At 34.1% G+C, this 24,035-nt stretch overlaps 1 protein-coding gene across 4 annotated transcripts in view; it reads right to left on the bottom strand.

Moving 5' to 3' along the window:
• The window catches only part of KCNJ3 (potassium inwardly rectifying channel subfamily J member 3), a 149,486-nt gene that overhangs the window by 68,196 nt on the left and 57,255 nt on the right, over positions 1–24,035 (bottom strand). The window contains exon 3 of one of the 4 annotated variants that reach the window (XR_011528753.1): positions 23,135–23,244. The exons of the other annotated variants lie outside the window; for them this stretch is intronic. The gene's annotated coding sequence lies outside the window, so the exon portion shown is untranslated. The remainder of the gene's footprint in view (positions 1–23,134; positions 23,245–24,035) is intronic. 4 annotated transcript variants of the gene reach the window in all.

The following is a 24,035-nucleotide window of genomic DNA, read 5'->3' as shown; positions in this document are numbered from 1 at the left end:
AAAAGACCCTACTTACACAAAACCTTTCTATTTATGTGTATTATGTATGAAGAGATGTTTTCAGGCTGGATTTATTATTTTGATCTGTCAGACAAATTTAACTCATGTCTCAACCACAACTTTCCAATTTGATGACTTGTGTGTGTGTGTGTGTATCTGAAAATTGGGTGACGAGACTGGAAGAAATTCTTTGGAACATTTAGAAACTGAGTGATTGGTATGTGCGATGTCATTTTAAAATAGAACACCAGAACATAATTCCACTTTGCTGAAATTATTTTTTTTAATGTGGAGGTTTTTTCTATTTTTATTGCCAATAAATTGCTAAGAAACATGAAAACATAAGACAAAAGATAAAATTTCAATAATCTTCTGGAACACTGCAAAATGCTTACTACTGTTATCTTTTCCTGGGATTATTATCATTTAATCATAGTAATTTTTTTTTTAGTGAAATGGTAGATATATATCTTTTCTTCAGTGGGACTAAGATATTAATTCAATACAATCAAGAATAAGTTTTAAAGCATTTATCTGTTCTTACTGAATCACATTGCAGAGATATGATCATGTAATTGAAAGAATGCTTTCTATATTAGGTATGTGAAAACTTCAAGAATGGAAAGGACCTGTTTTACTAAATACTGTTGTTTCAAAATTACCATGAAATTGCTGAAATCTTCAGCTTTAAATGCACTAAATTTAATTAAATAGTTTATAAATTAATTCATTAATATGTATACCAATATATTATGTGTACCTGTGGGTCTTTATCATGACCAATAGTGAACGGCTTCTTTTGTTCAAGCTCCTTCCTCAACTATTTGCCAAACTTCTAGGCAGATAGGGAGAGTGCGAAAGGGAACCTTGAGGGGGAAAGAGCAGAAGCAGTGAGAAGCCCTTCTCCTGAAGTCCTTTTAAAAATGCTCATGCTCTGAAAAATACAGATGCTACTATGAACACCAAAATAAAATAAGAAAAAAGCAACCTCACTATTTTGGAAGGACTTTTTGCCTGCCTCCTGGACAAGTCGAGTCTACCTAACCTCTGTTATCTCCCTCCCTCCTTGTTCTTTTCCATCTCCCAAGGTTGTCCTGGTCTAAGGTCTTGTCCTTTTAATGGTCTATGCAATTACTTATGTCCAAGTGTTTAGTAGAGCAGCTCTGTAAAATTCCAAAGGGACATACACTGAATTCCCTTGATTCTAAAATGAATGCTGTGTTACATAATGACATTTATAAAAAATGTGTTCTAATTAGTATATTTAATGAAATAGTATTATTTGATTGTTTTGGATATTTACTTATCTCATAAAATGTGTTGTAAACTCAATCTTTTACATTTTAGCAGTCTGTGACATTTAGGAAAGAAAAAAATAAAGATATTTATATATTCAGAAAACATCCAACATAGAAAAAGATAGATATTCGATTCTGCTAAGCAAACAGCACTGTGATACAGGAATATGTTATAAATAACATAGATGAGTGGTTCAGCAAAAACCCTTCTGCAAAAGACTAGTTCCGAAGGAGTGAAAGAAATTGACCAAGCTTTTTTGAAATGATTTTTAAAATTTTACCCACCTGGAAAGATATACAATTTTCTGTGATATTCAATAAATATTATGAAGAAGGCAATTCTTTTATCTTGAAAGAAACGACAGTTAGCAAAAATAAAATTCAGTAAGAGAGGTTAAAAATAGAGGAATAACTGCATCGAGTTCTCTGAATTTAATAAATAAAAAAGCACCCAATTATTACATGGTCATTGCAAAAGCTAAAAATAAGTGACATCCGAAAAGGCTAATCATGCTTTAAAAAAAAATAACTCCGCATTTGCCTTTTCCCCTTCTCTAACATGTTCAGAATTCTATGTTTCCCCGTATATTACAGAATCGCTTCCACATACTACTTATAAAACTGGTTTTAAGTGGAGTGCTTGTTTTCCATCAACCGTTAATAATAGTGTTCTCACCTGATTTAACCATTTGATCAAAATACTTTCCCCTTTAGTACTACAGTTGGTCTTTGAACCAATGAAAACACATTACTGCTCTAAAAAGTAAATATTTTTCTTATAATGATTAATTTAAATAATTAAATCCTAGTTATTAATCCTATAATTAAATAATTAAATCCTAATTAAAATAAGCCAAAAATGTTGCAAGAAATTATAACACCAGTCAGCTCTGAATATAAAATGCCAAGCCAATCAACTACCATACCTTAGATATTTGTATTACCAGAGTCTAATAAATATTGCAATGTATATAAATATTTGCTATAAAATGTTAAATTTACCCATCTGACCATAAATCACTACATTAAAACACCGAAGCAATGCAAGTGATCAAGAGGTAGCAAATAAGTGTAACCTTCTTTTACCTAAGTGCTGTTAAACTGGTCTTGGAGATGAAATGAAGCAGAGTTTGATGGCATGGAAGTTTATTTCTATTTGAGGGAACTAGTTCTACTCGATAAAATTTCCTTTAAAGCATTTGTCCTAGACCAGTGAGTTTTTTCATTTTGAGGATCTGTGTCATTTCAAAAATTATGTGCTGGAGGCAAATTACGATTGGCAAATGATAGCCAGTCTACTTGGAAGTGATTAAAATATTACGTTAATACTAAGTTTTTCAAACAATAAAGTACGAGATGAATATCCATCCTTGGACAACTTAGTATGTCAACACTACATTTGATGACTTTTTTTCAGCTCACTGGGATGTCATAAATGGAAACATGGACTCTTAGGAAAGGACAGAATTAAAGAAAAACACTTGAGCAAATATGCATTTGTAGTATTAATAGTTGTATAGAAAGTATAAAAATAGCTGAAGACTAATGAATTTGTATCTAAAAACTCATTCTCTGACTGAGTATTAAATAAATAATGTAATATCTCATAATGACTACACAAATGTGTTTAGTAGGCATAATTTACTTACTAAGACATGCTCTCAAGTATGAATATTAGACGTTCGATCAGTTTAATAACCCTTCAAACTTCTAAAAGGGCAAAAAGGAAAAATTTGAAACTAAAAAAGGGATAGATTGAATTTTAAAATAACATTAAAATGTTGGAGAGAAAGTCTCCCACATTGGCAGCACCATGGATGGATCTGCTCAAAATTGAAGAGTAATCCAAAGGTGAAGTTCACCTCTGGATCATAAAATCTCTCCCCAAACTCTAGATACCTAAATTTCTAAAGCTGCGCTTAAACTACCCCCAAATTCCTATTTTCAGAATCGCATTTAACCCAACCACCTAGCAAAATAGTCCATGGCCCAAAGAAATGCCAGATTTGACAACCACCCCTCACACACTTAACAATCATATTTTGGTGCTAATCTCAGCAGTTATCAAAAAGAAAGCAATCCCATGGTGTCATGCTTAGGGGAAATACAATAAACCATTCAAAGAGGTGTTTATATATTAAAAGCAAAGACTAAATGTATTGCAATAATTAAAGCAATGAATATAAATTAAAAGTTATTTTCAATAGTTAAAATGCTATTTTCCTCATATTAAATGTGATAACCTTTTATATTTTTTTGAGGAAGATTAGCTTTGAGCTAATATGCATGCCCATCTTCCTCTACTTTATATGTGGGATGTCTGCCACAGCATGGTTTGATAAGCGGTGTGTAGGTCCATGCCTGGGATCCGAAACAGTGAACCCCAGGATGCCGAAGCAGAGCGCGCAAACTTAACCCAAAATGTGATAACTCTTAATGGAGGATCTCTTTTTAGGTCCCATGCTTAACTCACTTAACTGCTTTATCCCAACCTATTCACTGGAAATTGCCACCCCACGTCCTAAAGACTGATGGATTATACATCATAAGGCACTAAATATTCCAGTGATTTTCATAGAATGATAATAAGGTAAATTTAAACTGGGAAATATTATTTTAACACAATATTGAGTTAGTAAAAGTATTTTTAAGAAAATATTTCATCATACTTGGTTAACTGCACAGCCTGAATTGTTACAACTTTCTGAACTTTTGAGACACTGAGATTGGTAAAGGCAGGAAGAATTGAAAAGATTGTCAACGCCATTTCTGACCAGGCTTACAAGAAATGGCCTCTGGAAGCAGAGGTTTATGGATAATAACTCAGAATGATTCTCAGCTTTCAGATTGCTCTGATTTTCTTAGTTATGTTTAAAATTGATCAAATATTTTAGACAAATTATTTACTTGCTAAAGTACATTTTCTTTCCCACCAATGAAGGGAAAGTAACAAAGAAAGTAAAAGGTTAAGATGACCATGCAGCATCGTACTGTCAAAAATCACATTTCAGGAACGAAACCAACTATTAACATAGATTTTATATTACTTAGGTTTCAATCATTCCAAATTCCGTGATGCATTTTTTTAATATCCACAAATTGCACATTAGAATTTTCTTTATTCCAGCAGTATACAACAAATTAAAAAAATGAGATAAGAAACTGTCAGCCATAGTCATTCTCAGCTTTTGTCTCTTGCTCTCTCTCTTTTTTTCAATGTGCTATCCCAGGGAGAAAATAAATGTAAAGAGAGGGAATCGGGGAATGAGATTGATCCACTGAGTATATTATTCAGTATACAAAATACAGAAACATTCTGCATCTTTGCAAACTATTAAAAAAAATTTATCTCTGTTTAGATTTCTCCCCGAATTCAAATTTTCACTATAGACAATTGGTTAATGACAATGTTGCCTTATGGCCTCACTCAAAACTAGTCATCTTTCTCAGTATCGATTTATATATTTTCAGCGTCTCAACACCAGATCTTGTTTCATTTCCATCTCTGCATCTGTTTCCAACACACGTGAGGCTAAATGTCCACGACCCCAGTGGTTTCTCTAATTAATCCCAAACATCAGCAAGAGAAATTCAAACTAGTATATGACTCTGATACTTAGTGACAAGTTACCCTTTGTGTGAAGCTACCACTAATGTTGTGCTCTAGTAACTCTCGGAGTCCACTTTGTTAGTGTTAATTCTCCTCTAAGGATTAGAGGAGTCCAACCCCTGACCTCAATATAAGGCTATGGTCTTGCCGTCTGTCAACAACATTGCCCACTGGCCTCTTGAACAGTGTTTGTTCCTTTTCTGTTGCACTCTCAAAACATTGTAACCATTTTGGACACAGCTGATAGCAGCTCCAATGGAGAACAGCAGCTTGATAACTGGCTCAAGGTATAATGGGTTCTACCCTTTGTAATACAGTGCCTCTCAACTCCCGTGGTTGGGTCGGTCCTACCATGCCCCCTCACCTCTATCTTTTCAGCTATCCCACCCTTTAGATTCCTTCTCACAGCCATCAAGTTCATTTTTCGCAGAACTATTTCATGTCTATAAAGTAACTCCTCAATATTTTTATCTAGTACTTTCATTTTTTATATTTGAATATTTGATATGTTTGCAATTTATTTCATGTATGTGAGGTACGGATCTGAATTTGTCTTCTTTTCCAGATTACTGTTTACTTGTCCCAATATCATTTATTGAAAAGCCCTATTTTTTGTGGGGGATAGCATCACTAGTATATATTTTTTCATCTTCTGAACAAATTACTTTTAATAAATAGTCCTTAAAATTATCTTCTTGAGACTTACTGTTTATGAAAGAAAATTTAATATTTTAACTATTACAAATTTATCACATATCAAATTGTGTTGGCACCTTCAAAATGATGGTTTCAGTATTTTGCTCTAAGAGAGCTGTTATCCAGAGACTAGTGGAGGGAATAACAAAAATGCTTCTGATAAACCAGTTAATGAAAGTTAGAGGATCTCCATGGCCCCTTATGATTGCTAACCAATCTCTAATTCACTACCTCCCAAATACTCCAAAACAACAACAAAAACAATGTTTTTAAAATAATCAGCAGTGGAATGAGTAAAATAAACAGAAAATAATGTGCTTAAATGAGAAATCATCTAATTAGCAAAGGCACAAAATGATCAAGATACTATCCAGTAATACATCTATAAAACAGTGTAGGCAAGAAAGAAAGAGAAAAAGAAAAAAAGAAGGCAAGAAAAATCCTATTTCTCTGATCCTGCAATCTGTCAAATATGTCGCTTCCAGTTTCTAAGAGCTGTGCTGGAACAGAATTTAGGCGTAGGAAGATGTCCACCAACATGAACACTACTCATCTGTCTGAGAAGTCTCAGTGATAAATGCTTAACAAATTAGTTTGGTGCACAATATCTGGAATTTCAAAGAGAATTGTTGAGAGAACAGTGAAACGCAAAGATATGAACAAAGAAGAGTGCATGAGAAAGCAAAAGAAAGTTTATTATATAGTTTTTGTAAATATGCTTAATACTGAGAATTGCAGATTGCTGAATTTCCTACAAACGACTACTTGTCTCCTAGGTTAAGGTGTGAAACTCATTTTAAAATTTAACGTTATCATTGTAGAACTTTTCCAGAACTAGTAATAATACAAGTGTGAAGATATAATCACCTTATTGAAAAAGTCTTTTAAAACGCTTGAATTTACTACTGAAAACTTCTCCATTAAAACTATCAATGGAGAAATGACACCAATAAGCAAAGTTTATTAATAGTTTTAAGGTTCATAAAGCTTCCCTTCCCCTCATTTCTGCAGTAATTCATACAAGCAAAGAATGTGAGCACTGGTATATAGAGTTTATTACAAATGTAAAGAATGGCCCAGCAATTAAATAGGATTTGGATTTTCAGCTGAAATAAATTTGATTTAATTATAAGGGCATTTATGCAATCTATGGCAAAATTTAGTGAAAGTTATTGAAAAAGCAAAACCAAGGAGATTTGGAGTTTAATGAAAAGTGATAGTTAAGGCCTACTTCAAATAAATTCTTATACAGCCGAGATATTAATAACCTATGCGTAGCTTAGTAACGCTCTGGGAGATACAATGATAAGGTCTACCATATACTTAAGATAAGAGCTTAGTTTAGCAGGTAATAGGAGACAGAATCCCTATGAAAATGAAAAATACAAATAATAACGGATCATTTTTACTAAAATGTCTTCTTTCTATTTTGAGTAACCTAGAAAATCCTCCAAAGTCAATCCTATTTTCTTTGAGGATTGAGCATCAGCGTAACGGCAGAAGAAAACCCGCAACCTATATTCATCTTAAGTTTCTTATCATATTATTCTTCTATAAATCACATCGATGCATCACATCATAAATGTATAACAGTCAGACCTCTGAAAATATGTTACTACATACTTAAGGAACTAGAAACTGGCATTTATAGAAAGAAAGTATTTAGAATGGAAATGGTTAAATTTGTTAATGCAGAGATATCCAAATTTTCGCTCTTCATTGCTCCCTTACCAACTTAGTAATGTTTTTCATTAGTCCCTTGGCCAAAAGAAATACCTACTTGTTCTTTTCATTAAGTAGTTAGATTCAGACAACTTAGTAATTATTTATGTTATTAACAACTTAGTACTCATTTTAAAAATTAGTAACATAAATAAAAAGAAAAATAGCGTTTCATTTCATTTTAAAATAACCAGTTGCTTACTAATGGCATGTGCATACCTCTTTGGCACCATACTATTTCTCAAGTCCTGGAATCAGTTTGAACCCCCATTTTCTGTTCCACATTGATTCTTCTTATTTTTCTTTTCTTTTTTGTATCATCACCACTGTAAAAAACCCAGCTTCAAAAAGATATGACATCACCAAAAGTAATATAATGCCATCTAAAGTTGAAACTGAACTAACTCAAGCTAGGAGTTTAGTGGTTGAATGGCAGATGTTAATACATTTTCCTTGAAAATGTAAAATATTCCATAGCCCTCATGAGTTCACTGGAGCACCTTGGCACATGGTTTGAGAACCACAGGTCTAAAGATTATTACAACAACCATAACAAAACTCAATGTTGGGACTCTAATGATAGCAAAGAATCACTAATTGCAAAAACATTAATTTTATATAGTAGGAAATAAACAGAACCCAAACCAAAGACCATTTTAAATTTACGAATGCATATTGAGGGCCAGTTATATGCAAGGCAATATGCTAGGTGACAGGAATATAGTGCAAAATCAGGCAGCAACAGTCACTTCCTTCCTGGAATTTACATTCCAGGAAAAAGAATTAATGCAAAACATCGAAATAAACATTCATTCTGCAATTTTATTTGTGATAAGTGCTACAAAGGAAACTGACTGATAGAAAAATAGGATAGGCTGATTTGAGAATGAACAAAGGGTGGAGGGAACCAAGTTATTTTAGGAGATAAGAGAAGTCTTCCTGAATAAGGAAATAAGTTCTGGGAAGAGCTCTAAAGGAGTGATTCTCAACCAAGGGTGAGTTTGTCGCTCATGGGACATCTGGCAGAGTTTGGAGACATTTTGACTGTCAGGACAGGGAGGGATGTTACAGGCACTCTAGTGGGCAGAGGCCATGGATGCTGCAAACATCCTGCAGTGTACAGGACAGCCCCCAGGCACACCCCCAACCCCCGAGCAAAGAATTATATAACCCAAAATATTAATAATGCTGATAAGGATTTAAATAGGCAAAAGTGTGCAAGTGGGTGTGTGTTTGGGGGTGGGGAGCATCAGTGGGTATTCCAGGAAAAGGAAACAGATGTACAAAGACTCTTAAACAGTGAGAATACTGTGCATCCAACGAACCAAGAGAGGGCTTGTGTAGATGGAGGTTAGCATAGACAACTTCAGTAATTATCAAAACTCATTCAAGGAAGTTAGAAGAAAATGCAATTAAAATGGAACTTTCTGCCTAAATAATCCTTAGGGTAAAAGGAATAAGAATAGTGGCTGTTATTTTAATTATTCAAGCAAATGCCAGGCCATATGTAGTATTCAACTTTTCCTGCCACTGTAAAATGTGACACAGCAAGGAAAGTAAGTGATCTATACAAACGCCTCTACGGTCATGAAATGGCTACATCATGGCTTGAGCTGACCCCTGAGCAGGTGTGAGATTCTGCAGGTTGATCAAGTATAACTTGATCAAACTAAAAACCCTGAAGGGAAAAGGGAGGAGGGCATTTTATAATTAGAGATGTTTTCACTCCTTAGCCTCCATTATAAATGATTACTTTCATTACTCTTGATATTTACATTGGTATTATATGCAATATATATTGGTATTTCTTTTAGCCCAGAACCATACTTGAGATAGTTACAGCATGTTTCATACTTAAGCAAGTCAATGATGTAGAGAGCTGACAACAAACATTGAAGCCACAACTGAGGAAACAGAGAATAGCTCATTGGTTGAATGATAGCTTCAGATAATTCAGCTGGGATACTTATACACTAGCTATATCCTAATCTATAAACCATTAGACAGAGGCTATAATAAGCAGCATACACTCAAAAAAATTCCTCCTCAAATTAGCAGCTGCACAACAGAGGAGAAAAAGAGAAGGGATGTGGTTTTGGTTTAACATCTAGTTTATATGCACCAGGTCTAAAGGTAAATCTCATTTGCCTCTATTCAGCCTCTCAAACCTCATCATTTTAAGACAGGGAAACCTGAGATCATACAAGGAGAAGGCACTCATCCAAATCCAGCATCTAAAAAAGCTCAAAGCTAGAGTCAGGGTTTGATTCTTGGTGTCTCCCGATATGCAAGCTCCTACCATACCACACTTCCTCGCAGTAGAAAAGAAGAAAAGACCTGGCTGTCCTCTTCTCTGTAACCGATCTTTCTTCTGGGTTCCAGCTCCTTCGTGCTCTCCATAGCTGCTAGGCAGACCCTGAAGTGAGCACCTACTTCCAAATCTTCAGCTCTTCCTCTCATAAGGGAAGTCTATCTCCTTCTCTCCCCAAAGAGATGATCAATGGCTACATAAGATGATCGTCACTACCTCAGATCCTCCAGGCTACCAACAGCAGAAGAAATGACTGAAATGAACGCATGTTCACGTTAGTAAGAAATACGGGTACTCCTTGCAGCTAGACCCATGCCGAACCACCTAAAAAGGACAAACACAGAAAGCCACATAGAGGAAATCCAACAGGGGAGTCAAAGATTCCATCTATTTCTTCTGGACACTGCATTAGCTTCTAAGCCTCATTAGATAGCCACAGACAAGAAACTAGATTCATTCTGTTAGCAGTATATAAAACTAATTAAAAAGGTAGACTTTAACATAGTTAAGCTTTTAATAACTAGGCAAAATTCTCACAAAATTGTCAGAAATGTGAATTCTAAAGTTACAAATATAAATATAGCAGACTGGGTATTTTCATTGTATGATTCTATTTTATTATTACAACAGTTCTGAAAAGCCTTAGAATTGTCCTCATGTTACAAATGAAGAAATTAAGACTTGGAGAAATTAAATAACTGGCCTGCTCAGATGATTTAAGGCAGCAATGGAGAATGCTTTGCACTTTCCAGCAGACCCCGCGCAGGGAACAGGTCCCCACCCCTACCTTGCTTTCTTTCTCTAGGTCAAATAACCTAAAGCTTCCCAGCCCTCTCAATAACCAGTGGAGATTACTTACAATATTTTCAAGTCAGTATCCAATGTATGCAATGGCCTCAGTTAGCAGGGATCTCATTCATTTTGATTATCAATTGTTTCCTCTTTCCAATGCTATTTCCCTTTATGTAGGCCTCAGAGAGTGGAGTCCCTCTTACCATATCCCTCCGGATATCACTTGACAGCTTATAGATAGGATCTAATTTGTTTCTCCCAATAAACCTTGGAGATAGGAGATATGATAAAATCTGTTGCACAAAAAAAGGAAACCAAGTTCCCAAGAGATGAACTGGCTTTGCTGGGAGCAAATAATAAATAAGTGACTATCAGGTCTTCAAACGTATAGTGCAGAACTCCCTTATCACAAATGACTGCCTCTCTTGGCTTCAACCAGGCTTGAGTCCTGGCCCACTCTCTGGGAGACCTGTGGATCCATGATGGATGCACAATTGGTGAAAGTGAACTTCCTCTAAATGCCTCTACTCCTGGACAACTTCACTAAAATAACAAACTTTTTTTATAGACATAAAACTTGTTATTTGATATATAATATTAAAGGTACTTTCCTCCTCACTCTGAATCAGATCAGAGCCTTGCAAAGCAATTTCATCAGAAGGTTGTTTCCTATTGCTGCTGTAACAAATTACTGCAAACAGTGGCTTTAATCAACACAAATTTATTAACACATCTGCATGTCAGAAGTATAAAACCAAGGTATTGGTAGGACTGAATTCCTATTGGAGGCTCTAGGGGAGAATCCATTCCTTGCCTTTTCCAGCCTTTAGAAGCTACCCACATTCCTTGGTTTGTGGCCACATCAATCCAACCTCTACTATCAATTACAACTCTTTCTCTGCCTCCTACCTCCCTCTTTAACTTATAAGAAACTTTGTGATGAGACTGTGTCCACCTGGATAATCAAGGATAATCTCCCCCTCTCAAGATCCTTAACTCACAAATCTGCATAGGTCCTTTTCCCATGAAAGGTAATATATTTATAGGTTCTGAGGATAACGGCGAGGACATCTTTGAGGCACCATTTTTCTGCCCCACAAAAGGTAAATTTACAAAAGCAAGTATCATAAATAATCACAGTTTACATAATTCTCACAGGGTCGGATATAGTCAATTCAGGAAGTTTAAAAAAGAATTAATCCGATTCACATTTAATTATAAAAAACAAAGTATTCCCTTTAAAGTACAGAATAGGAACAAAGTCAATGAACATCATCTATTTTATTCAATATGCATGGGTGTCCTAGGATGGGGAAATTATGAAGATTGCAAGTCTCCTTCCAATAAATATTGTGAAGATTACAATATCATGAGGATTGTAAGTCTCTCCAAATAAATCTAAAAGTTCAATGAAATTCCAACCAGTACTCTAGCAAGTGTTTTTCTAGAACTTGACAAGCTGATCCTAAAATCACATGAAAGATCAACCAAAAATAATTAATGGAATGTATGTCCTACAGGATATCATGACTCATTTCAGAACTCTAGAAATTGAAATAGCGGAGTATTGGTGCAGGGCTAGACAGACAGACCTCTGAGATGAAGTGAAAGCCTAAAAGCAGATAAAGTAGAAACAGCAATTCGTAAAGGTGAAAGTGGCCTTTCAATTTGGTGAAGAAAATATGTGCCATTTCTTCTATTAAAGTCAGCTGTCCACATGGGAAAAAGATGAAGTTAAAATCATTACCTCACATAATATAGATAAATGAATTCAAAAGGGATTACAGAAAAATAAAACCTTACAAGATTTAGAAAAATAGAAGAGAAGACTCTTGGAGTATCAGAAAAAGAACAGATTCCTAAAATAAAAGCAAACTAATTTTAAAGAAAAAGACCAATAAATTTAATAATAAGCTGAAATCTACTATGTAACAAAAACTCCTCTATAAATGTTTAAAGCCAAAAACTGGAAGAAAATCCTTATAGAACATATATCTCATAAACAGTTATAGCCAAAATAATCAAAGAATACCTACAAATTAGTAAATAGGTAATTCAATAGAAAATCAAATAACTAATAATCTTATGAGAAAAGGTTAAATTTCACTAGAAACAGAGAAATATAAATTAAAACAATGACAAGACATCATTTCTAAATCACTAGACTAGCCAAAAATTTTAAAAGTCTAATAACACCAAGTGTCATTTAGGATGTGTCTTTTAGAGAGTTCTTGAATGGATGGTAAGAGTGTAAACTGGAGCAATCCTTTGGAGAGCAAGTTGGCAACACGTTATAGCACTTCGAAAATCTGTTGATGTACATTGCCTACCATCCAGCATTTCTTTTAACGTTCTGTAGCCTTGCAAAACTCTCTCATCTAAAGAAACTTTTAGAATGACATTCAGTTCATCAAGGCTTGTAGTACGTAAAACTGGAAATAAACCACCTCTCAATAAACAACCAGTGAATGAACACTTTATTCATAACATGCAAGACTATAGAGTTGCTAAATGCAGGAACAAAATCTAAGTTTTCAAAACATATAGAGAAGTTAAAAAAAAAAAAGCAAGTTGCAAATGATATAATTTACCTACATTTTAAAAATAGAATGATCAGAATTTATTTTTATGGATGCATACAAATAAAATGAAAATAAAAAACAGTGCATGGTATTAACACAAGTCATTTCAAAATAGTCATTTCCTGAGGGTAAGAAAGAAGTGGAAAGAAAAGTGCAGTTAGGTCTTAGCAATCTGTATTTTTAAAACACAAAATCTGAAACACATATTTCAAAATGTAAAAACAATTGTTAAATTTGGATAGTGGATACACAAATGTTTCTTCTTACACATATGCCTGAAATACTTTATAAATAAAATTAAACTGAATTGAAACCAATATGAAGAAGGCCTTTAGGTACACTGCAAAAAGAACCAGCTCAATGGCAAAAAAGCAGACCTTTAGAAGCACATGGAGATCAAGAGGGCAACATCCTTCCGGTGCATCTGAAAGTCATCTTCAGTCCAAACACCAGACTGAAGTGTCAGTTCAACTTTACAAAGGACTAAGAACTGACATCAGTGTTCCAGCGCTGTGAGTTTGTCCCAAGGTTCAATCCAATTCCACATAAACCTGTGCTTTACAGCCATGAGACCTGCTCTGGGTTGGCTACAGACAGGAACATTCTAAAAGGGCATTTAATAGAAGGATTAGGAGCACCATCTGTTCCTGAGTCAGCAAAACCAGAGAATTTCCATCATCCATTTTAATTCTTCACTTAGGAAACTAGTGTAACTGTTGTCAGAGGGCCCCAGGGCCAACCCGAGAGTCCAAACAACAACGTAAGCTGCAAACTTGAAATCACTAAGCATAATGCCTGGAAGAAAAAGCTCAAAAAAGAGCTGTCAAAACAAATACTTTAGAAGCACCCTTTCCCTCTAAACTGGGCTCCCGAGTAAAATAGTTAAACTGTCAGCCGTATATTCAGCTTAATTTAATCCAATAAAGGGATCAGCATTTGTTTCATGGGAAAAAAGCAGCTTTCTCCCTTAACCCATTTTACCTGTTGTCCAAGATTGCAATTCCTCCAGGGACAAGCAACATGAGTATGCAAATGCACTTGGTTAGGCACAGCTCTCACATTCCTGCCTTGTGTGCTTTAGGTCTTTAATTTGTATTCCATTACATTTAATCTATGATTCTCTGGAAGTCAGCACTTGGTATAAATTCTGAACAATGTTGTTGACCAAGTGCCATCCTCACCACACTAAAAACAATCGTTGTTTTGGAATTCTGAGGAATTCTCCACCAAAAGCCCTGCACAGGCACTCAGCTGAAATGGAGGAAGTAATTGTCAAGAGATTCTCTGCTGTCAAGAGATTTATAAAATGCCTGAAATTAAGAAACCTCACTTAATAGAGATCATGTTCAATAAGCTTGCAATGTTGAGTATTTCTCCAATTTTAAGGACAGAATTTTTAAAGATGTCATAAAAATCAGAGATTATAACTAAGCTTATGAAATAGAAACTTCATTCTATTTCATACTACATAATAAGATCTCATGTGGAGGGGAGAAAAAGCCAAAATGTGCACATTCGTAAAGTTGGGAGATATAGAGAAGAATATAAGGAAAGAAAAACGGTGGAGTTTCACTTGGTTGAGTGAAAATTGTATTTTAAGCTCCTGTTCCTACTTTTGATAGTCTAGAAGCACTGCTTCTGATAAGGGAACAGCCTGAACCAGCTGTCGCAATGCTAAACCTTCCTCCCAAAAATATTCACTTCACTTATTTTACTGCTCTACTGCTCACAAATACAAACTCAGCAGCTTTCCTTAGTTGCTCATCTACAAAGATCCAAAAAAAAGAGAAAGAGAAAGAACATCCTGTTGCATTCAACATGTCTTGACTTATACTCTTAATTTATATTTTATCTACTAATATGTCGCATTTCACTCTGAAAAACACACATTTGCTGTGAAAATGTTTATATAATGCTTTGATATTTAAAAGTACCTTTTAAATTCATTATTAATGGATCTCTAATGGCCTGTGAATTTAGCACCATCATTTTTCTTTTTACCTATTTAGCTTGGAATGATACAGATGCCTGGAGATGTTAAGTTCTATCATTTTTCCAAGATGATATAGTTCCCCAGAGTAGACCTGTGGGGGTGGAGGGCAGGTCATATAAACCTCCCGTGCTCTTTCTACTACAAATTTCTTGGGTGTCAAAATTCACAAATTTTACTTTTGTGCTAAATATTAAGTTGGACTGAAAAGAAAGAGCTTTGTTCTCTTATACCACATAGCACATTTAATAAAAGTAGAACTATGAAAATACAAATATTTACAGCACCAGTTTTATAGAAATATAATATATAGATTTCTAATATATAAAAAATATGAATTATTTTACATTCACTGAATTATCAAATGAGTTACAGTTAGGCTAGAGGATATCAGTGTCTGAGTATACAATACAGGGTTGTTTTGAAAAATAAAATAACAAGCATAAAGTACTCAAGATAGAACTTTGCATATAGGGGGCAATTAATACATACGTATGCCTTGTTTTATCATGATTCTCGGATATTACGTTTTTCACAAATTGAAGGTTTGTGACAGCACTGTGTCAAGCAAGTTTATTGGTGCCATTTTTCCAACAGCATTTGCTCACTTTACTTCTCCGTGTCTCATTTTAGTAATTCTCACAATATTTCAATTTTTTTCTTCATTATTATACTTTTTATGGTGATCTGTGTTCAGTGATCTTGGATATTACTATCGTAAATGCTTTGGGGTGCCAGAAACCATGCTGATATAAGATGACGAACTTAACCAATAAATGTTTTGTGTGTTCTCTCTGCTCCACCAGCCAGCCATTCCCTCATCTCTCTCCCTCTCCTCAGGCCTCCCTATTCCCTGAGACACAACAATATTGAAATTAGGCCAATTAATAACCTTAAAATGGCATCTAAGTGTTCAAGTGAAAGGAAGAGTCGCACATCTCTCACTTAAAATCAAAAGTTAGAACTGATTAAACTTAGTTAGGAAGGCATGTTGAAAGCCAAGATAGACCAAAAGGAAGGCCTCTTGTGCCAAACAGCTATCCAAGTTGTGAATGCAAAGGAAAAGTTCTTGAAGAAAATTAAAGGTGCTACTACAGTAAACACACAAATGATAAGGAAGTGAACAGCCTTATTGCTGATATGGAGAGTTTTAATGGTCTGGAGAGAAGATCAAACCAGCCACAACATTCCCTTAAGCCAAAACCTAATCCAGAACAAGGCTCTAACTCTCTTCAATTCTATGAAGGCTGAGCGAGGTGAAGAAGCTTCAGAAAAAAGTTTGAAGCTAGCAGAATTTGGTTCATGAGGTTTAAGGAAAGAAGCCATGTCCACAACACAAAAGTGCAAGGTGAAACAGCAAGTGCTGATGTAGAAGCTGTGGCAAGATCTCCAGAAGATCTAGCTAAGATAATTCATGAAGCTGGCTGTGCTAAACAGATTTCCAATGAAGACAAAACAGGCTTCTATTGGAAGAAGATGTCGTTTAGGACTTTCATAGCTAGAGAGGAGTCGTCCATGCCTGGCTTCAAAGGACAGGCTGATTTTCTTAGTAGGGACTCATGCAGCTGGTAACTAAGTTGAAGTCAATGGTCATTGACCATTCCAAAAACCCTCAGGACCCTCAAGAATTATGTTAAATGTACTCAGCCTGTGCTCTATAAATGGAACAACAAAACCTGGATGACAACATATCTGTTTACAACACAGTTTACAGAATATTTTAAGCCCACTGTTGAGACATTGCTCAGAAAAAAAAGATTCCTTTCAAAATATTACTGCTCATCAACAATGCCCCTGGTCACCCAAGAGCTCTGATGGAGCTATACAACGAGATTAATGTTGTTGTCATGCCTGCTAACACAACATCTATTCTGCAGCCCATGGATCAAGGAGTGATTTTGACTTTCAAGTCTTATTATTTAAGAAATACATTTCATAAGTCTAGCTCTGCCACAGATAGTGATTCCTCTGAGGAATCTTGGCAAAGTAAATTGAAAACCTTCTGGAAAGGATTCACCATTCTAGAATCCATTAAGAATATGGATGGGAAGAGGTCAAAATATCTGCATTAATAGGAGTTTGGAAGAAGTTGATTCCAACTCTCATGGATGACTTTGAGATGCTCAAGACTTCAGTGGAGGAAGTAACTGCAGGTGTGGTGGAAATAGCAAGAGAACCAGAATTAGAAGTGGAACCTGAATTGCTGCACTCTCATGATAAAACTTTAACGAATGAGGAGTTGCTTCTTATGGATGAGCAAAGAAAGTGTTTTTTTGAGACGGAGTCTACTCTTGGTGAAGATGCTGTGAAGACTGTTGAAATGACAACAAAGGATTAGAATATTGCATACACTTAGTTGACAAAACAGTGGCAGAGTTGGATAGGATTGACTCCAATTTTGAAAAAAGTTGGGTAAAAATGCTATCAAACAGCATTGCATGCTACAGAGAAATCGTTCATGAAAGGAAGAGTCAATTGACGTGGCCAACTCCATTGTTGTCTCATTTTAACAAATTGCCACAGCTGCCCCAACCTTCAGCAACCAACACCCTGATCAGTCAGCAGACATCAACAGTGAGGTGAGATCCTCCACCAACAAAAAGATTATGACTCATTTAAAACACAGATGATGGCTAGCGTTTTTTAGCAGTAAAGTATTTTTTTCTGTTTTTTTTTTTTTTTGGAAGATTAGCCCTGAGCTAACATCTGCTGCCAATCCTCCTCCTTTTGCCGAGGAAGACTGGCCTTGAGCTAACATTTGTGCCCATCTTCCTCTATTTTATATGTGGGATGCCTGCCACAGCATGGCTTGATAAGCAGTGCTAGGTCTGCACCCAGGATCCAAACTGGTGAACCCCGGGCCACTGAAGTAGAGCATGCGAACACAAATGCTATGCCACCAGGACAGCCCTGCAATAAAGTATTTTTTAATTAAGGTATGTACATTGTTTTTTGAGACATAATGCTATTGCATACTTAATAGACCACAGTGTACAGTGTCAACATAACTTTTATATGCACTAGCAAACCACTCAACTCATATGACTCGCTTTATTGCCATATTCACTTTATCTTGGTAGTCTGGAACCAAAGCCACAATATCTCCAAAGTATGCCTGTATGTGACAATTGCTACAGTCACCATCATTATTATTTATATTCATAGGTAACAACTAACTCTCCTTGTACCGGTAACAAGTCCTATTGCACGTATACCAAAAGAAAAATGTCAGAAACTTGTAGAATAGAGGCAGCATCTATATCTACACATGAAATTCCTATTGACCTGACAGGAGGAAGTCAGTGATTCTATTCTAGGATTGGTCAACTAATACAACTAAGAAAGCATGAACCAGGTATCCTGTTTACGTAAAGATACAAACCAGGAACCATAACGTAAAAATACTAAAGGCCATCAGAATGAAAGTAAAAAGAGAACATCCTCATTGTGACATCTGTAGGGACAGATGGTGTGGAAGAACAATAGCAGACTTAAAACATAGCACATTTGTGATAGAATCTTCCATATCTCTATATCTATATTAATCATCTCCAATTGACAGATGAAAAAGTTCAGGAAATTTTAATCAATTTACCTAATATCAGAACCCAACTCCAAATCCAAACTCTCCAATCCATCATTCCAGTCTTTAGATGGAATTAATTGTTATATTTTTTACAATCCTTTTGTGTAATTTTATTTCTGTGTAAACTTAAGAAACAATAAAGAATGTGTTAGTCTTGATTCAATATCAAATAACAAGGAAAAACAGGTTGGTAATAAAAACGAGAATCTTAGGATAAAATATCTATCTTTGCCCTCACAAGTTTTATAAATAAACATAAAATGCTCACCATGGTGTGAAACAATCTAGATACTGTACTAAAAAGTAAAATTATTTGAATTTGAGTAACTTCTGTGGCTACATATATTCACAGGTATTCTTAATCTTTTTTGGTATGAATTTCTTAAACAGAATGATGTTTGTAAATGCATAAAATATCAGATTAAGTAAAATATTCAAACAATTGGAAGCTTAGCAACAAAACTCTAAAAAAAAAAAAAACGCTACATGCCAAAAATTGTCAGAATGAAAACCAGGTGGTATTTTGAATTTAATGAAAAAGCAAGAATTAATAATCTAAGGTTTCACCTCAAGAAGCTAAGAAACTATGGTAACTCAATCTCAAGAGAAGTAGGAGAAAGGAAAAAAGAGTGATAGAAGAAATCAATGACAAAAATGGCAGACATACATTAGAGAATCTCATAAAGTCAAAAGTTTATTCTCTGAAAAGCTTTAAAAATGTTGAAACATCTCAAGCAAGACTAAGGAACAAAAAGGGGACAAAATACACATTACTAATTATAGGAAGGAAAAGACAGGCACCATTATAGATCTTATAGATATCACAAAGATAATACAAAAATATTATAAATAACTTTGCATCAATGAATCTAACATCTTAGGATAAGTAGACAAATTCTTGGAAATACAACTGACCAAAACTGATAGAAGAAAAAACAGAAAATTTGAATAGTACTATATCTGACAAAGAAAATTAGACTTGCAATTAAAACCTGCTACAACCTAAATGTCCTTCATTATTGGATAACTAGACAGATAAAAGTGGTATATATATGTAATATATATGTATATGTATATTTATATACATGTAATATATATATGTATATATGTAATGTATATACATATATACGTATATATGTATGTATGTTATATATGTAATATTATTGAGCCATAAAAAAGAAGGAAATCCTGCCATTGCAACAACGTGGATGAACCTGGAGGGCATTATGCTAAGTGAAATAATCCAATTTCATAGCAACAGAGAATAGAATGCTGGTTGCCAGAGGGGGAAATGGGTTTATTTAGTTCAAAGGGTACAAATTTTCAACTATGAGAAAAACTAGTTCTGAGAATTTAATGTGCAGCATGGTGACTATAGTAAATAATATGGTATTGTATACTTGAAAGTTGCTGAAAGTAACTTTCATTCTCAGCACGAAGTAAAAAGGTTAACCATGTTAACTGTGTAAGGTGATGGATTTGTCAATTATCTTGATCTTGTTAATCATTCTACAATGTTTGTGTGTAAATATATGATTAGATATAGATATCAAATCATCATGTTGTATACTTTATATACAATTTTATTTGTCAATTATTCCTCAAAAAAGTTTTTTAAAAAACCTGAGACAATAAAAACTCCAGAGAACTTCACTAGTGAAATTTATCAAACATTTCAGGCAGAAATAATATCAATCTTATATCCTTTCAAACAGAGAAAAGGGCTTAAATTTGACAAGGGCAATATATATTATACATATGTATAAAATATATAATATACCAATATAAAATATGTAATATATATTTGTTAGATTTACATCAACAAATAGTACACTAATATATCCTATAAAAATAGAGGAAAAATCCTAAGAAAATTCCAAATTGAAGTCACCATTATATAGAACGGATAATATACCACATATAGCAGTATATATTGAAGGAAAGTTTATTCAAGGTTTACTGAAGGAATGCTACATTGATTAAATACCCCAAAATCAATGTAACTTAGCACATCAATAGAATAGAGAAAGAAAATACTATTTAATAGATACAGAAATAGTATTTGATAGAAGCCAACAATTACTTATGATACAAACTAGAAATAGGAAGGAACTTTGTTAGTCTTTGCAAGTTTTCTATAAATCCAACATTATTTAAAATAAAAAGTTTACTTTTTAAAAAGATCTTAGTGGGAAAACTGGTAAAATTCAAGTAAGATATAAAGTAAAGAATTCTTGAGTTAATGCTAATTTCCTGGTTCTGACAACTATACTACAGTTATGAAAGATATTAACATTAAGAGAAGCAAGGTGAAGTTTAAGTGGAAAGTCTGCGTATTATTTACCTAAAGTTTCTGTAAATATAAAATTATTTCAAAATAAAAAGATTTTTAAAAGAAAAGATAAGGCAAATTTCATAGATCAATAGGAACCTATGTATTATATAATTGAAGTAAATGTATAAAAATTCTTTTTGGAAATTTCAACTGAATGATGTCATATATTAATGCCAAAAAGTCCCTCCTCTCCTTCACCCTGCAGTAGCTTCTGGAAGCCTTTTCCACCCCCATTCTTTCAGAGTTGTCAGATACACCATATTCTTAAGATGTAATTTTGAAACTGTAAGTAGAAGCCATTTACATGGTTAAAATAAACCAAATATATATATATATATATTTATACTCTGGAATGTAGCTTGCTAAAACAGAATAAGTATGAGAAGAAAAATTCCCAGTGGAAATTAAAAGTTGGGTGAAAGACAAAGCATTTATGACTCAGTGCTAAGATCTGGAACAAGTTCTACAATTAAGATGATTTCTTACCATCTTAAATTCGGGTAAAGGCAACAGTAAACAAAGAAACAATAAATGAAATAAGCGAGACATTTTTCCTAATGTTAGTGTCACCACAATTTTAATAAGCCAACATGCCATGCTGTTTCTAAATGGCTCCAAGTCAATCAGAAATGCTGCTATTAATAAATATTACTACAATCCATTTAGGGAGGAGTATAATTGGTATAACCTATATTGAAAGCAGTGGGGAGCTGTCATGTTATTGGCCTTTGACCTCATAATTATGGTTTTAGCAATCCATTACAAAAAATATTTCAATAGCTCAAAAAGGCTTGCTACAAAAACAACAGTCACCACATTATAATTCACTAGACAAAATTTGTGTCCAATAAGAGGAGATTAGGGTCTTCACTGAGGTCAATAATAACACCAACCAAACAGGATTGCCATTTTAGGACAATAGCTGGTATATAAAAACTGCTTACTATTACTTCTATTAAACTATCTCATATACTGATTGGTTACATTTAGTAAATGTTTTAGACATTACAATTTGTTACATTTCATGTATTCTTTCTTTCTGACAGCCATTCATCATTTAACCCTATTTATGATGTTTTCATGTTACCAAAGTTTTAATCTGCATATAGTCATATTATCAACAGCTTCCTTTACTTATCTAGAGTTCTATATCTTTATGTCCAATAGTTTAATAGAATCACAAACCTCCTAACACTTCATGGAATAATTATCCCAGTTTTACAGTTGAAGAGACCACAGTATAAAGAAGTACAAAGGTTTACATAGGATCTTAGAGCAAATATTTGAGAAATGTTTGGGTCTAACAAATAACGTGTATTTGAGAAACTCTAGGAACTTACAAATACTAAGTATTCAGGAAAGGCTGGTGGTTAGCTATTATGGTGATCAAACAAAGTTTCATAATATTTCCTATTCCTATAGTTAAGGATGCACAAAATAGATTATTTTTAGTAAACTACTATTTTACATCATCGAGTTTTAACTAGAAACATGTCTCTCTCCATTTATTCAAGGTATTTATATCCTTCTATAAAGCTTCCTATGTTTTGTATATCTTCCTTCTTAGATTTAGCCATATATATTTTATAGTCTTAGATTTAGCCATATGTATTTTATAGTCCATGTGGTAGTTTCTGGTGTTTTTATAAATGAACATGATTTTTGCCATCACGTTTCCCAACTTGCTATTGTTGCCGCAAAATAAAACTGTGGATTTTTGTTGTATTACTTTATATTGACAATAGTACAGTTTAAAAGAAAAACAATCTCAATTTGAATACACCCAAATGTGTCTGTATTCAAGAATATTTTCGTTCTGCACTCAAGATACCGGTTATCAAGCCGTTTCATTTGCATGGACACTTATTTAAGAAAAATTAATTGAAATGAAAATAAAAGAAGCTACATTTCTTTAAATGAGTAAAAAGTAATTTTAATAGATGCTATGAGCTGAATTGATTCCGCCTAAAATTCATATGTTGAAGTCCTCATTAAGCTCCAACACTTCAGAATGTGACTGTATTTGGAGATAATGTCTTTAATGGATAAACTAAGTTAAAACAAGATAATCAGGGTAAGCCCTGGTCCAATAATACTGATACCGTAAAAAGAAGAGATTAGGTCAGGCAGACACAGAAGGAAGACCATGCGAAGACACAGAGAGAAGATGAGCATCAGCAAGCCAACGAGAGAGAACTCAGAGGAAACCAACCTGGCCGACACTTTGATCTTGGTCTTTCAGCCTCCAGAACTGTGAGGAAACAAATTGCTGTCGTTTCAGTCACCCAGTCTGTGGTAGTTTGTTAAAGCAACCCTAGCAAACTAATAGAACAGATGCAAACAAGGAAGTCTTTTACTTTTTTCTGAAAGAGATAATTCTATGATTTTATTACATACTATGAGAGACCGTTTTAGTCTTTCAACCTTTCACAGTGAAACGTAATAAATAGACAGAAAGGAGCATATAAAAAAGATGTATATCATAGCTCAAAGGATGCAAATCTTATAGGCTATGTATTTTGTCTGCAAAGCAATTAAGGTAAATATTAATAATAAAGTTTAAATTGAAATGTCACATATTTTGGAAAATTACAAAATAAAGTTCTATATACCCTAGCTTAAAAATGGTAGTTAAAAAAATCGTTTTATATTTAATGAAAAACTATATTATCTAAATTTGTGAGATAGAGCTAAAGCTTTCCTTAGAGGGGAGCCTGTATCTCAGAGGGAAATTTATCCCACATATCTGAAAAGAACAAAGGCTGAAAGTCAACAAGCTAAACTTCTATCTCAAAGAATGAGGGAAATAAAAATTCCTCCAAATGTTATAATTTTAAAGCAATACGGACAATAAATATTTTTGCCATTATAACGATCATATACAAAGCTCAATTTGCCAAGTCCTACATATATATTTTCAAAGTTTATTTGAAGGAAGTTATTCCCTGTCACTGAAGGCAAAAGTGAAAAATACTCATTTCTGACTGGAAAATACAGGCAATTATTAAGATTTTTATTGCCACTCTAGCTAGACAACTTACAACTTTTTTCCTTCTATTCATGATCTATAGAGGAAAGAGTTGTAATGAAGGGGAAACTGGCAAAAGCCTCTA

The sequence above is a fragment of the Equus przewalskii genome, chromosome 17, assembly GCF_037783145.1.
Source record: "Equus przewalskii isolate Varuska chromosome 17, EquPr2, whole genome shotgun sequence".
Lineage (NCBI taxonomy): Eukaryota > Metazoa > Chordata > Mammalia > Perissodactyla > Equidae > Equus > Equus przewalskii.
The sequence above is the reverse complement of the archived record's forward strand: the minus strand, read 5'-3'. Positions and strand labels throughout refer to the sequence as shown.